The sequence below is a fragment of the Triturus cristatus genome, chromosome 5_1, assembly GCF_964204655.1.
Source record: "Triturus cristatus chromosome 5_1, aTriCri1.1, whole genome shotgun sequence".
Lineage (NCBI taxonomy): Eukaryota > Metazoa > Chordata > Amphibia > Caudata > Salamandridae > Triturus > Triturus cristatus.
In genome coordinates this window covers 713,101,253-713,116,605 of record NC_140587.1, presented here as the reverse complement: position 1 = coordinate 713,116,605, position 15,353 = coordinate 713,101,253, and the positions used below count along the sequence as shown (strand labels likewise).

The 15,353-nt window shown below is 44.6% G+C and overlaps 1 protein-coding gene across 4 annotated transcripts in view; it reads right to left on the bottom strand.

Moving 5' to 3' along the window:
• Positions 1-13,346, bottom strand: part of LOC146831401 (opsin-5-like) — a 1,129,512-nt gene extending 1,116,166 nt beyond the window's left edge. For all 4 annotated transcript variants that reach the window (XM_085605702.1, XM_085605701.1, XM_085605703.1 and 1 more), the window contains exon 1: positions 12,270-13,346. The gene's annotated coding sequence lies outside the window, so the exon portion shown is untranslated. The remainder of the gene's footprint in view (positions 1-12,269) is intronic.
• Between the last annotated feature and the right edge of the window lie 2,007 nt (positions 13,347-15,353).

Sequence of the window (15,353 nt, the reverse complement as noted above, 5' to 3'; positions counted from 1 at the left end):
ATGCCGCTTCTGGCTTTTCAGGCAATCTCATGCTGCATTGTAGTTTTGCTTTAACGCTTTCCTTATGGACACAAAACCCCATTATGCAAGGTGCTGTTGACAAAAATCCCAGGATTGGCCGAATGTGTTATGAGTCACGTAGAGCAACTTGGCAACTATGTTTTAAAAGTTTACAAAGTTATCTAGTCTATTTAAGAAAACTGCTTGTTTCACATGTAGAACCAAAAGTAAACTCTGCTCACATATTTTGTGAGGGTTCACTTTTTCATTCACACCATGCATAAAAATGAAGCATTAGCAAAGCAAATTGATTTGTCATTTGCCCAGTGGAAAGTTTTGTATCATGTTTCACAACCCATCAAAGGTGAAACATGGACAGCAGTGGCTCCACCTCCCCTAACACAGAGTATAAATAAATGAGTGGCAGTAGCAAAAGGAACATCCTACGATTACCTCATATATACTGGACATGCACAACAACCGTAGCTAAAACACTAAAGAGGGAGTGAGAGAAGTTAATGGACTGTTGTACGCTTTCTGCATACAGACAAAAACACACAATACATTCAAAACTCCTGGAACAGTCAAGCCTCTAGTGGAATTACAATGCATTGATGTCCCTATAGAAGCTTCAGAAAGTACTATGGTGCATTCATTATAGTTTCCTGGTTATGGATTTCTTAGTCTTGCTGAGGTTATGTCTCTTATGTCAACAGTTCTGTTCTCCGTTTGTTAAACTGTCAGAACTATATTAAAATTGTGTGTTGGAGAGATAAAAATATTTTAGCTGACATCTCCCTACCACAAGAAGAGGATGGCTGAGTAACAGACTCTGCTTCTTGTTTTTCTGCCAACATGTTTTAACACTTGAATATTTTCCCTATGGGGCCAGGTGCCTTCATAAGGATTACAGGTATCTCATATCAAATATTTTGAAGCAGCCCCTGGTTCATAAGGCATGTTATGCAAGTGCATTTCACATATCCTTTGTTTTTTCATAAGATGGTGCAACAGCAGCAGAAACACCCTTTTCTTATAACAGCTAACCCTTCAGCGGAAACAATGGAACCTTCCGCCGTCGGAGGAAAGGAACGGATCCCTCACCAGTGGTGCAAACTATGCTTTCTCGCACAACGGGTACAGCACAACAGTAGCAAAGCAAGCTTCCCTTTATCACAGGAGAAATTAAGTGCACTCTCCCATTCATCATAGAACAGATCCTACAGGACAAACATAGGATGCAGGCAGATCTCTGGAGCAGTTCCTTAAGTTAGTGATAAGGATGAATGGGTGGATGCTTGAGTAAATATGCAAGTTCTGCCACCTTTTTCACTCTGTGGTATTCTACGTTAGTCGTCTGAAAGTCCTGCTGCTGTCACTCTGAGGGCTTCTGTTTGCGTTGGTTTCCGAAGAAGCCAGGACCTAGTAGGTCACTGGTGTTTGGAGGAGCCAGCCACAGCCTCAGTAACTGTGATCTAGACAGGCACACAGGTGCAACCTCTTCAAAAAGCTTTTGAATGCATGCACAGCAAATGTGCAACCCCAATCCCGGTGCTGCACCTGTTCAAACTGCGGAGGTTCAACCCTCCAGTGTACTGCAGTATGTCCTGATTTCTGGTAATTTGTCTAGTTGCCCGCGCTGAGCTGGTGCGGGACACGACATGTCCTGCACTGTGCTGTTCCTAGGACCAATATAGGAAAGGCTCTTTAGCAGACATTGAGATGTTGAGAGCCCTGGCGGGGGCCATTGTCAGATTTCCAACAATCTATGGCCTATAAAAGAGCTTCTGACTTCGGCTACCTTTTGTTTACTGCAAGGCTGGGAGGGAGGAGTGTCCGCACAATGCATCCTTCAGGAATGCGGTCAACTTTAGAGATGCTAATGCTGACTGTGAGAATGAAAATCTTGCTGGGTGGTTATCCTGGAAATATGTCTTAGTAGTTTATTTCAGTAAGCCTGATTGAAAGCACACACATATTGTCAGATTAAGAGATCGAGGCACAGAGAGAGGATCGTTTGCTCAAGATCAAACGTGTTGCTAAAGTAGGAGACTCGAGACTGCAATGATGTACTGCATGCTCCAAAGGCTATAACTTTAGCGCTCTATTGCTATTTACGGAATAGACTCTGAGGCTGGGCACTGTAGAACCTGCCCCCCAAAACGTTAAGATAGTATTAGTCCAGTTTTTGTTTTGACCTCATATTTACAGGACGCCTTTAGGTTGCTATTAATGGTACCCATTCTTAGCACAAAATGGGAACAGAAGTTCAAAAAGTGTTGCCAAAGAGCACACAATTTGTTCATCTTGAAAGCCTGAGATCACAAGCCATGCCTGCTGGGGTCACAGTAAAATTGATTGCAATGCCAAGAGGGTACCATTCCCAGGAAAATGTCACCATGTTGTCGGCCCTACATCTGTTTGTAACACAATCTTTATTTTCCAACATGTTTGGGAAAAGTAGAAAGTTCAGCATTATATGCTAAGTCTCCTACCTTCGTGGCCAAAGTATGTCACTAGACCACATCTTGTGGTGGTGTTTGCCAACTCCAGGGAATTGCCCATCTTGTTAGGGGTCCTGTTAAGGATTTTTTTTACAACTCTCACTACCTGTATTGAGCCTGTTTTAAGGCCCTGAATATTTGTATGTCAATCAATCAATCAGAATATTTATAGAGCACTACAGCTACTCCAAAGAGTGCCCCTTCACTAAGAAAAACCTCCCCGGCACTGAATCACCATGCTCAAAAAGCCATGTCTAATAGCCAGGTCTTCCTGGATTTTCTGAGGAGACTTTCAGACCTAAGCTTGAGACAATGTGGTGGAAGGTGATTCTGAACTTGGGCCACAAGATAGCAGAATGACGCACCTTGAGGGAGCATTTTCAATGTATGCACCTCCCCACTTCTTTCATCTGATCCTGGGACATAGAGAAGACTAGCGTTGGATGAACGGAGGGTTCTAGACAGATGATAGTGCCTTAGTCTGTCAGAAAAGTAACTGGACTTGTACCATAGAAGGCTCTGTCTGCGAGGACTATGGGGCATATCAGCAAGGGCCGGCGATAATTATCGCTCAGCGCTCTTAGCGTGAGGATAATTATCACCGGCCAACTCTGAATTTTTTCGCGGAGATAGCGTGCTATTAGCAACGCTTATCTCCAAAGCAATAAAATTCAGAGTGCTAACAGCCAAAAGTGAGATTATCGCTGGAAATCCAGCGATAATCACACAACTTTGGCGATAGCTTGCTGATAGGGCCTCACATACTTAACCATGATATCCACCTTCCATAGGATATCATGGCTAAGTCAGTTTCAAAGCAGGCGTAAGGAAAGTAGCGATAACAGGGGTTATCGCTACTTTTCTTATCGCTATACTGCTTTGAGTGAGGCTTGATAATAGGAGAAATGTCGCTTAGCGACATTTCTCCCGTTATCCTGGGGAGGAACGCCCACTTTGCATCTCATTAGAGATGCAAAGATGGGCGTTAAGGGAAATAGCGAGCAGGCAAGATTTCACGCGACTGCGTGACCTTCCTGATAAGGCGATAAAATTATCGCCGCTTTTAGTCCGAAAACGGACGCAAAAGCGGCGATAATTTTTTATCGCCTGCTTGTTGATATGCCCCCTTGATCTTGAAAAGAACCCTCTCCTTGACAGGCATCCAATGGAGCTCCTTCAGATGGACAGAAATTATTGACTTCTCTGGGGATCTTTAAAAGTAGCCTGGCTGCCACATTTTATACAACCTGCTGTCCCTTCAGCAGGTAAAAGTGCAGCCCCAAGTGCACAGTGTTAGCATAATCAATGCGAGGAGTGATCAGAGCATGAATCACTGTTCTTTGCACCTGGAAAGGAAGCAAACCCAAGAATTATTTCAGGGACCTTAATAAAACAAAGCATGAGCGGACTACTATGGAGCTCTGAGGATGCACGGTTAGGTAACCTTTATCTTCATTGCAGGGTCTTTTATGTGTTGAATTTGTCTAAATTACATGAATATTTTGATGTAGTGGGAAAAACGCAGAAGTATATATTCGAGACTTTTACTTTGGGTCCGGGGCTGCAGGCGGTTAATTGACAGAATCCATGGTTGACAGGGTTGCATATTATAAGTGTTTCAGACCATAAGACTACTTCAAATAAATTGGATAAGAGTTATTCATTTTGGATGCGTGTCTTTCCAACGTGCCAATAGCGAACAGTCAAGACTTACTACAGGAGGTGGTAAAGGTACTGGGCTTCAAAGCGGTATGTGACATTAAACTACTCCATAAGCACCTTATCCAGTGCTTGATTTGTAAGAATATAAGTGCCAGGGCTCTAATCAGCAGGCCACTTCTTCTCGAACTGACCATTGCGGCTGTCAATTACAGAAACAGCATAACTAATAAGTCACACTCTTACAAGTGTGACAATTGTGACAAGTTCAGGACCCCACAGTTACAAGAATGGATTTGGTAGCAGGTATTAGTAATTCTTAATGTATATTAAATTAATAAACAACAGTTGTTGTTCTCATCTCTGAATTTAGAAAACAGTGCCACCATGTGGCAGACTGTCATGTACTGTTTTTTTTAACACATTTTTATTGTAATTTTCAATTCAACACAAACTCACATCACTTAAATTTCCATATTGAGATGCACAAAATAAAGGAGAGTGTTAGAACCAACGTATCAGTAACAACCATTTAAAACGTAAAATGTTGGACATGGTATCACCCACCAGCTCTCTATTGCAAGCATAAACAAAGGCCATGGAAATTAATATCACAAATGACATCATATACACGACATTCACTCCTGACATTGTCAAACATTTAACTCTAAACTAACTTCTCATAATATCCCCCTCCCATCCCCCCCCAGGCATGCCACAGCCAGTACTACGTACAAATTGCAGTATGTGTGTGAAGGTATACCTTCCCAATATACCAGTAATATCACAACCAATTAACATGGTCAGCAGGTGCAGTAATATATTGCAACACTGCAATGGAATTATTACAACCGATCCAATTCACGTGGCATCTATCTGGCCTCTTACTTCCTGGACAGGCATTCTAGCAGACTGTCATGTACTGGTGCTGGCAATTAAGTGCTGGTGCCAAGCACCGGAAACCACTGGCGTAAATTAAGTACTGGTTATTCAGCCACCCTAGTTACATTTTTGAAAAGGGTCTGAATAAGAGGAGATGGTTATTGTTAGAAATGGGATTTCTGGTTGGCTAGGGCTTGCGCCTATGCCAGGCAGAAACCACCACTCTAGTCAGGACAAGGGAGTTACACACTGATGATAACCCCTGCTCACCCCCTTAGTAGCTTGGCACGAGCAGTCAGGCTTATCTCAGAGGCAATGTGTAAAGCGTTTGCGCAACACACACACAGCAGCAACACACTAGGCACACTACAAAAGAAACTCCACACAAGGTTATATAAAAAATAGCCATTGTATTATCATAAACCCATTAGAAACCTAATCACACATTTACACTGTGCCAACTGGCACTAGGCAATATTCACAGGGGATTATATACACACGAGAGGGCCAATTGGGCCACTGTCAGAACCATCACAAAGCACAAATACTAAATGTAGAACACAACCAGTAACTACTGGCAAAACACTGTACTTAGCATTATATCCTGCAACATAAATCATATTATGCAATCAGCAACACATCAGGCGTAAAACACATTATGCGCCAACCTCAGAAGCATAAACACATTATGCAATAAACCTCACCAGCAAAAACCACATTATACAATAACCTCATAAACATCAGAGGCCTAAATCATGGTGCATAAATCACATTTATCCTTGGCACCACATAAATCACATAAGGCCTTGCGCCCTACCAACCTGCAACTGAACCCCTGGCCAACTAGCCTTCTCAGAGGGCTCCAATGCGCTATTTCCAGAAAAGTCAGGGCGGTTGCCAATGCAGCAGAATCCCAAAAGTGCGCAATTGCGTAGGCCTAAATGTAGCAGCTGCTGCTAATTGCGGTGCAGCTGTGCAGAAAACCTGCTCCTCCTGGAGCCACACACACCTCAAAGCTGCTGTCACTCAAAAGCCAAACTAGCAATTCACATCACGCAGGCAGACACATAATACACAGAAATGCCAACTTCTAAAAGTGGCATTTCTAAAAATAGTTTTAATAAATCTGCGCACACCATTACGCAGCATTTATTATCACTATTCCAAACATATCAAACTTGACCACGCTGCGCCTCTCATATCAGGGATTACCACTATAAGACACTTATCAGGGAATCCCCAATGAATTCCTATGGGAGGGCAGCCCCACAGTAGTGTGAAACCAAAATGGCTGTTTGTCACTACCAGGACATGTCACACACTTAAAGTACATGTCCTATTTTATACCTACAATGCACCCTGCCCATAGGGCTAGCTAGGGCCTACCTTAGGGGTGACTGACATGCAGTAAAAGGGGGGTCACTGACATGGCACACACTTTAGATGCCACGTCACAGCGGCAGTAACACTGCGCACACAGACCCTGCAATGGCAGAGGCCTGAGATAGGTTTGAAAGGCTACTTTGGTGGGTGACGCAATCAGCGCTGCAAGCCCACCAGTAGCATTTAATTCACCAGCCCTGGGTATATGGGATACCACTTTACAAGGGACTGACAGGTAAATTAAATAGGCCAAACAGGTGTAGACCAATCCTACCATATTTAACACAGAGAGCGCACACACTTTACACTGGACAGCAGTGCTAAAGTGCCCAGAGGCCTAAAACCACCAACACCATGTCAGAAAAAAAGCTAGGAGAAAGTCAAAAAGTTCAGGGATGATCCTGCAAAAAGGGCCAAGTCCAACAGTTATGGATTGAATCACCCAAAGAAATGCATGCTTTGACTAATAGTGCCCCAGCCCCAGCACATATCTTCCAATGTCTCTGCATGCATAAAGTGCCCTGTGAAGTGATTACGGAAAGTAGGCCATGCTGCAAAACTTCAGTGCTGTGAAAAGCTGGGAATGGGCCCTAACTTGGATAGGGAAGGTGAAGAATCAATAGTTAAACAACTTGTGTATGGCCGAGGCCAGATGGTGGGACTTTTTTTTTTTATTTGCAGTTTGAACACAACAATACACAAAGAATACACAAAGAATCAGCACAGAAACAAATCCAATCAGTACAGAACACAGTACATAAGATTAAGCAAGAAACAAATAAGAGCAAATTTAAAAAACTTGTGACCCTAGTTCGACTGGGTACTGACCATCCCTCTCCATGTTGATATCGGGGCCCACAATCTATTTCCAAAATCCCGCATTTTTTTACTCTTCTGCTCATACAGACATCTCTCGATGTTCTGTATGCTCAGCAGTCTAGAAAGCCCCATTTGAAAAGAAGGGGCCAATGTATCTTTCCCACCCGCAGAAATTAAAATCCGAAGCTCTGCCACAGACATAAAGACCAGCGCTTCTTCAGCCTGTACCAATTTCTGCTTATGATCACAGCCCAACAACATCAGGGTAGGGGGATAGATCGATCTTATGACCAAGCAACCCCTCCCAAAACTTTCCCACTTCCCTCTGTAATGAGGACAGTGAGCTGCAATAAAAGAACATATGCAAGAGATCGGCTTGCCCAGCATTACATCTTGGGCATCTATCATCTACCCTACCCTAAACCCCATGCGAATAATTTGGCGGGAGAATGATATAAATTAAATACAGTTTTATAATGCTGGGCCCTCAAATTTGTAAATCTAAATACTTTTTTATTCAGGGTGAGGGCCAGATCCAGGTCTACATCAGGGTCCCCCAATTTCAAAGCCAAAGCAGCCTCGGTTTTTTCCATATCATCTTGCAATTCTGCAATTAACTGCTTATAAACCCATTTTATCTTCTTACACCCCCCATTTAACAAGACTATTACGGGGGCATCCTCCATTAGTGAAAGATTTGGTCTCAGTGTCTTTAATGACCGTGCTACTTGGCATACAAAAACCAATGATTGACCGGGATATCAAACCTTTGTTGAAGGGCATCAAAACCAAGCGGTTCGAGGCCTCCTCATATATCCCCAAAGGTCCTAATGCCTAAATCCCTACATACCTGTAAATTCCTGTCTGCCCCCACATAAGGGAACAAACTAGAGTTACACAACTGGAGAAAGCGATTTACCTTTGGAATTTTGCAAAGCTTAAAAATAGACCTCCTAACCCCCCAGACCCCTTCCAAGATCTTCAGGCGGGGCCTCTTATAGTATCTTCGATCAACTTCCCGCCACAACAGCCCAATGGCCTTTTCCCCAATTAACAACTCAAAAATGGAGGGTATATCCTGGGCTGCCGACTTTTTTCTTTTACTGCTGTGGATAAATTGCCCCCTCTGTCTATGCTGGCTTGGCTGTTGGAATACAATCCAAAAGGATGCTGCAACCTTCGGGTTGGTGTCTACAGTCAGTCTGCCCACTCACACAAAGTTAGCTGGCTCATTGTCATGTGCAGATTGACAGTGGGTCGGTCTGTGCAAGCACAGCATGATGTGTGCCTCCTTCCACCACAAATCCCAAACACCAGGGCGTGACAGTGAGGCCTTGGGTAATTGCTGCTTTTGTGCAGGGCAGTTAGAATTGGCCTTCTGTGAATGTGAAGGGAAAATGGGGGGAGGGTTCAGGAGAATATAGCTGTGGTGGGGTTTGGCTAAGGCATAGGAAGGAAATTCTATAGGGTGCATAAATGCATATGGCATGATCTTCCAGTCATTGATTCTATGCGAGTAGGTAGCCAGTAGGTTCGGCGTGGCTGATCTTGCATTATAGATTGGAAGGGCCAAAGGTTTTTGGTTAGGTAGTCTTGGGCATGATTGGAGACTTGTGAATGATGGAGAGGGTCTTGCAAGGATCTAGAGTTCAGCTATCTCTTTAGCCATGATCCAATAGATTTGCCTGAGTGCAGGCGCATATCGGGAATTACAGCTTTGGCTAAATAGGAGCCAAGCGACATGACCTTTGGGATTTAACAAATATCTCCACAGCTATTAGGGAGTTATGACTTTTAAATTTTAACTTTTTTTAAAATGCAAATCTCTGGAATTTCTGTAACTTTATTTTGCAAGTCATACACCATCTCCTCAACCTATTAATTCTACATTGCTGGATTTCCTTTTCTTATATGTGTAGAGTATACCATAAGTCCTTCTTGTTCTGGTGTTTCAATGTAGACTTCCCATTTCAGTGACTGTCTCAGTGCAGATTTTGGTGGGTGTATCCCTGACCAGAGATTGCTGTGCCTTTTTTGCCATCTCTTCTTTATATCTGTCATTTAGTTCAGCTCTTTGCACCTCTTAAAAATGGAGTTTGAGATTACTTTCTTTAAGGTTACTTCCTGTGTTTAGGTGCTCACTGTGTGGGTTTGGTCTAGCCTTTGTTGCTTCAACTTGCCCATATGTCATCCACCCTGCCTGAGCATGACATCTTGTGTGCACCCCCCTCTTAGCTTTTGCCAAGTGTGCTTTCTGTTTTCTGCTGCAGTGTTTGCAGATTCCTAAACCAATCCAGCATGTACCTCTTTGTATTGATTCCCCATGCCTGCTAAAAAAAAAAAAAAATATCTTTGGACCTAACTCGTGTAAAGGGAGTATTTCATGTTCACTTGAAAGCCTGCTTTTTAGCTCTTTGGTGAATATTGGAGCGATACAATCAATTTTGGAGAGACCCAGGAACAAGCTAGTCAACTCAGTTTGACTAAGATAATGTATTTCCACTTAATGTGGTTATGGACTATATTTGTATTTATTGCATTCTTTTTTATTTATTTTTACTTTACAGAGTTTTCTATAGCGTGAACTTGACCCGAAGGTATTGGGTATCAGAGCGCTTTACATAGCACCAGTTGCATTACACGAGGACACATTCATTTTTGTTAGGCACGGGAAGATTCAGTGATTTGCCCAGAATCACAGGATGTTCAGTGTCATTGCTGAGACTCGAACCCAGTTCCTCAGATTCAAGGTCCACCACCCTAGCCGTTAGGCCAACTCCCCTCCCCAAATGGTTATTATTTATATTTTAACCATTTTACTGATATCCACATTAGGTAAGTAGCTTCTTGCATAGTTACCAGAGAATTATTGGTCAATGAATTTCACTTCCTATGATGTTACACCATATTCAAATGTGTGGGGCCTCGTATTTTTTTCTGCCCATGGCCCAATAAATCCTAGAACTGGTTTATATGTTTATGTATTGGAGTGCTGGAGCGCCATTTACATTACACAAGAACACATTATTTTCGGTTTCTTTTAGGCACAGGGAGATTAAGTGATTTTCCCAAAAATCACAGGATGTTGAGGGGACGCCGAAACCGAGTTCCCAGGTTGCAAAGCTGGCAGCTCTGGCCGTTATGCCACATACTCTCCTAATTCACCCATCCTCCGCTCCCTGGAGCTGCATGACCTCTTTTAGCCCACTAGTGTCAACAAGCAAGGCTTCCAAACTCAGAGCCCCTCTACAGGCGAGAACCTTCCTCATCAGCATCACCAAAATTGAGCCCAAGCTTTCTGTCTCATTTTCTACTGCCTATCCACGTCATATAACAACTTGACGGCCATGGCTCTGCTGTTCTCTAGCAAGGTTCAATTAGATTAATTTACCTTCAACACCTTGAAAAATAAATATTTGCTTCTCTACCAAATGGACAAATCTTCGGGCAGCCTTAGAAACATCCACTGATAGTAACATGTTTTCCGCCCACATGTAAACTGCATTATGCAGAACCATAAGACATGGCATGGTTAAAGGGAAGTGAGTGATGTCTCAATTACATACCCATGTCATATTTCATAAATATTACTTCATTCTCATACAGCTGTACAGGAATGCACTGCCAGTGCACTGTGGGCTTTTACTTGTACTCAAAAAGCTCAAATTGTTTCTAGAATTGATACAACTAAAACCCAATAAGATACTGAAAATAGTTTATACCGCCAAATATATGTTTTCTAATTGCCTGCACACAGGAGCCATGTGTATATGGCTACCGCATAGAAGACGCTGGTAGCCTAAGTGTCAAGAAGAATGTCTTGATGAAACACTGGAGCACTAGATATTAGCCAGTTCTGCTTTGTTACCTTGCAGCTCTCCCCAAAGGATAGGATGTCACCCTCTGGATTAGAGCAGATCTCGCCTTGTTTATCCTGCCCCCTCCCACTAGATCACTCTTAAAGAGACAGCCCAGCAGGCAGATCTCAGGAAATAGTGCCTAGACACAGGGACTACCAGGCTTGTGCTGTGGAGGGGGAACGCTTGTATAACGGTGTTTACGAAGTATGCTGGCTTCTGCTATAATAATGTACTTATATGGCCACCCCATGTCACTCTAGGGCAAACCATGCATCTAATCCAATGTGCTCTGGGCACATTATCTAAATGTAATTCCTTTTTTAAAAGGACCATCCAGTGCAGACAAAAAGTTGTTTATCTTCTCCAGTTCTGCATCTCGAACAATCACCAACACCAGACATTCTAGAGCGCCTGCTTGATAATGTCAGCTGTATTTTGAGATTTATTGTAACTTCATTCACAGGATGGCCCCTTTAAGAGGGTTTTGATCGAATTGTTCAAAGACAGTACGGTAAATCAATAGTAAACACATTGGAGAAGTAGTGTAGTTGCAACATTGTGAACTGTACAGTCAGGGGCCCTCTTCAAATCTCAGCGTTCGCACTTCAACACAATGTGTGATACTGAGCAAATGATGTCATACCCTTTTGTCTCTTTTCCCCTGTTCATCAAAATCTGTGAACCCTAGAAATTGACTCAATAGCTATAAATCCTGGGCATCTGTATGTTACTTCTCAGACACATCAACAGATCTTCCGGCCTCAGTGACACACTTGTAGAAGATCATACCCTGTTGTTCCTAATTGCCAGGGAATGTTAGCTGCTATTTGATGTACAGAGCAAGACACAGAAGAGAGGAGCCTCCCCCTCACACTGCCGAATCTCCTCTACCTTTTGCTGCAAGTTATTGGGTTGTCAGAGTGGATGCGCGATGAAGAATCGCATAGCAATTTGCGTGTAGTTAGTCAGTAAGTGTAATTAAAATATGTCACAACTGAGGTCATTTTCAGAACATAGCAATGCTATATAAACATACAAAACTAGTTGTTGCATGAAAGAAAATGCATGAAAAAACCCCAGCCAAAGAAAACGTTGTTTCACAAAACACTACATAATTTGCAGAGATTTCAGAAAGACACAAAAGCGCAGCTTGTTTTCTTACCTTGTCTTAAAAGGGACGAAGAATCCTGAATAAGTTATAGAAGTTTGTGCCCTGGCTCCGGAAGCCTCATCGTCAGAGGCTAGAGTCGCTTGTTAAATGCGCTCCTGGGCAGCGGCAGGGGTTACTGAGAAGTGAAAACTTCAACGCTCGTGTCTGGCTGGAAGGGACGGCGCGTGGCAGCCAGCGGTGCACAAAGTCCACGATTCTAGTGGGCATGGATGGGGAACACTGAGGCGGTGGGAGTCGGCCCCGGGAGGGGTGGGGGGAACCGGGCAGCCCCCTCCTCGAGCAGCGCGCTGGCTGCCTTGCACGCCGGGTGCATGCTCACAGCCTCCTGAGGCTGCTTTCCCCCTTTTCCTCTTCGGCTGCCGGTGGTGCTGGCAGACGTGCCATGGCGGAGTCTGCCGGCGAGCGCGCGCACCTTATATATAGCTGTGCCGGTCGATGGCAGGTGTAGGAGGACCCACCGGAGAGCGAGCTCTTTCGTACTCCCCTTCTCCAGCCTCACGCGGTCGGACCCGAGATGTGCATCAGATTGGGGGGTGAGGTGGGGGGGGGGGGGGGGGGGAGGTCGTAAACCCGCCTGGGCTGTGCCCCTCAGCTTTGCGTGCTGTCACTCACTTCTGCAATTAACCATTTTGGAAACTCACTTGTAATCCCTGGCTCTCTGACAGGTGATGAGTGCCGCTTTCTCTTCCTCCCCATTCAGGGTGTTTGCAATTATCGTTCCTTCCTCATCGACTTCGCTGTCGTTGGCATGTGTATATTAAACCAGTGCTCGGGTTTTCCCTTTTTGCATTTTTAAGTCACAAGTCAAATTCTTTTTATCATTTCTCTTATTGTTTCTATTTCATATAGCATATGCCCGGCCTGTGTGCATTGTCTTGAACAATTTCACTCTGTGAGCGCGCAGTTTTTAATTCAAATGTTTAGTGACGCACATTACGGTACAGCGAGCCTGAATTAGAACTGGTGTCTTTTTTTGCCCTCGAGTGTCTCGGAGAAGATGTGTATTTTCTCTGTCATTCCTTGGCGGTCCTTTCAAATCAATGACAAACTGACAGTGCAATCGCCCAGTTCCACGGGCTGCTGCTACCTGAATCCTGTACCGGAGGCGTACACGAACAGTCACCAGAGCTTCGTAGTTCGCCACAGGTTGACAGCTCTGTTGCAGGTCACTGCTCGCGCACCGCAGACACCGCCGGTAGCTCCAGACGACCAGCCTGTGCCGCCGCTCGTCAACTCCAGCGCCAGTGCTGTGTTGGCGTAGTGGCAGGACTGACTTCACTGACTGGCGGGGGGAGGGTGGGGGAGGGTGACGTGTTCTCATTGGTATCTTATTGGGACCGTGCCTCCTGGCTCTATCTGTCAAGGTCCCCGTTAGACCCCGCCACCGTAGCTATTGAATGTGCCAGGAGGTGACAGAAAAAACAGACGCTGCACATGCATTTGTTCAACTACATTTCGCTGCAAAGCAGCGTTGTTTGACTAAAATGTTTAAAATCACTTTTCTGACGTTCGGGTGGCGCAATGTGCCACTGGCATATTTATAAGGCCACCTAAAGCCACGTTGTGTGCAGTGGCGTAATGATCATTGAGGGGGGCCCCCCTGCAAGGTACGTGGAGGGGCCCCCTCCGGACTCTATCATGAGCTCTACGGCCGAAGTGCAGTGCTGAGGGGGCCCCCTGCACTGCAGGTGGTGCGCGGGGGTGTTACGCCCCTGGTTGTGTGGTTTTTCATGGCATTATAAATATGTGCCCCTTTCACGCAGAAAAGTGCGTGAAAGGAGCGTTCTATGGGTTTTGCTGAGGGCGTTCCCAGCAACATCCATGGCTGAGTGTAGAGCTGTTGGACTGCCTCCTTTGCTGTACGGTTGCCCAGATGGAGAAGAAGAGCTCTAAGATGGATTATGCGAACTAGCCGCAGAGCAGGGCAACAAAGTAAGATGTGGGCCAGGAACTCTCTTTCGTATTTGCAGAAGCGACACTCCGTAATGCCCAGCCGTGCTTTCCCAGTTGGCTATAATTCTTTTAGGGTGAGCGGATGTAGTCTGGCTGCTAGGATCCAATGTAAGGCTTGTCTCCCCACGGGCTGCATGAGGTGGGGTTTGTGGCTAAGCCGCATGTGGAGGAGACTTTGGGTCTCACGAAAGTCTCTGGCTACCAAGGATTCCATGTCCAGACAGCGAAAGCGTAATTGTAATTGCTTTTTAATTGTTGTTTTGATGGTAGTGTAGTCGATTATGCTGGCGTCCTAGTTCTCTGTAGAAAGTTGCAGAAGATCTTTGGCTGAAGCAAGACAGGTGGACCAAGGATTGCTAGGTTGTAGGAAAATGAATTTTATGACGGCCTTCATGGTATTCTCAGGAGACGCCATTGTTAGATAGAAGCATTTCGTCAGGGCTGCCAGCTCTTCTAATTTTTGTTGTTTGAGATCAAATTCCAGACAAATCAAGGTGTTTCTAGTACAGGCTGGTAAACAAAATATCTTTTTGCAAGCTGCACAGTGGATTTTTTCCAAGTCCTGCGCAAACTTCCCTGGAAATGCCTGTTGCACGTAGTTGAGGGACGGTAGTAATTTGGCCCTCATTACTCTGTGAATGGCCGTAGTTGTTGGACTATCTAAGCTGGCATATAGTTTACAGAGGGCATAGGTGACCATCTTTCCTTTCTGCTGCAGTTTGTGGAGGTGGGCCCGTGAGCGACCCTTTCGCTAAACCAGGCCCCAAGATAGTTGTAAGTTTGTAGACAGTCCAAGATCAACGGACCCAACCTCCACTTTGCCAGTTTTTGTTTCGGGTTGTGGCAGAAAATCACTATTTTGGACTTGCTTGGGTTAGCGACCAGCTTGTTTTGGGCGTTATATTCAGAGAGGACTGTAAGTGCTTTTTGAGGTACAATTTTGGTATGGTCCAAAAGAACCAGGTTGTTGGCATATTGCATCAGCTGGATCTTTGTGTGGCCGATCCTGGGAGTCGCTAAAGTAGCTCCGTGTAAAGTTCGGCCCATGTCCGCGATGTACAAATTAAAAAGCATCGGTGCCAGGACGCATCCCTGCTTTAGCCCCCGATCTGTAGCGATTTT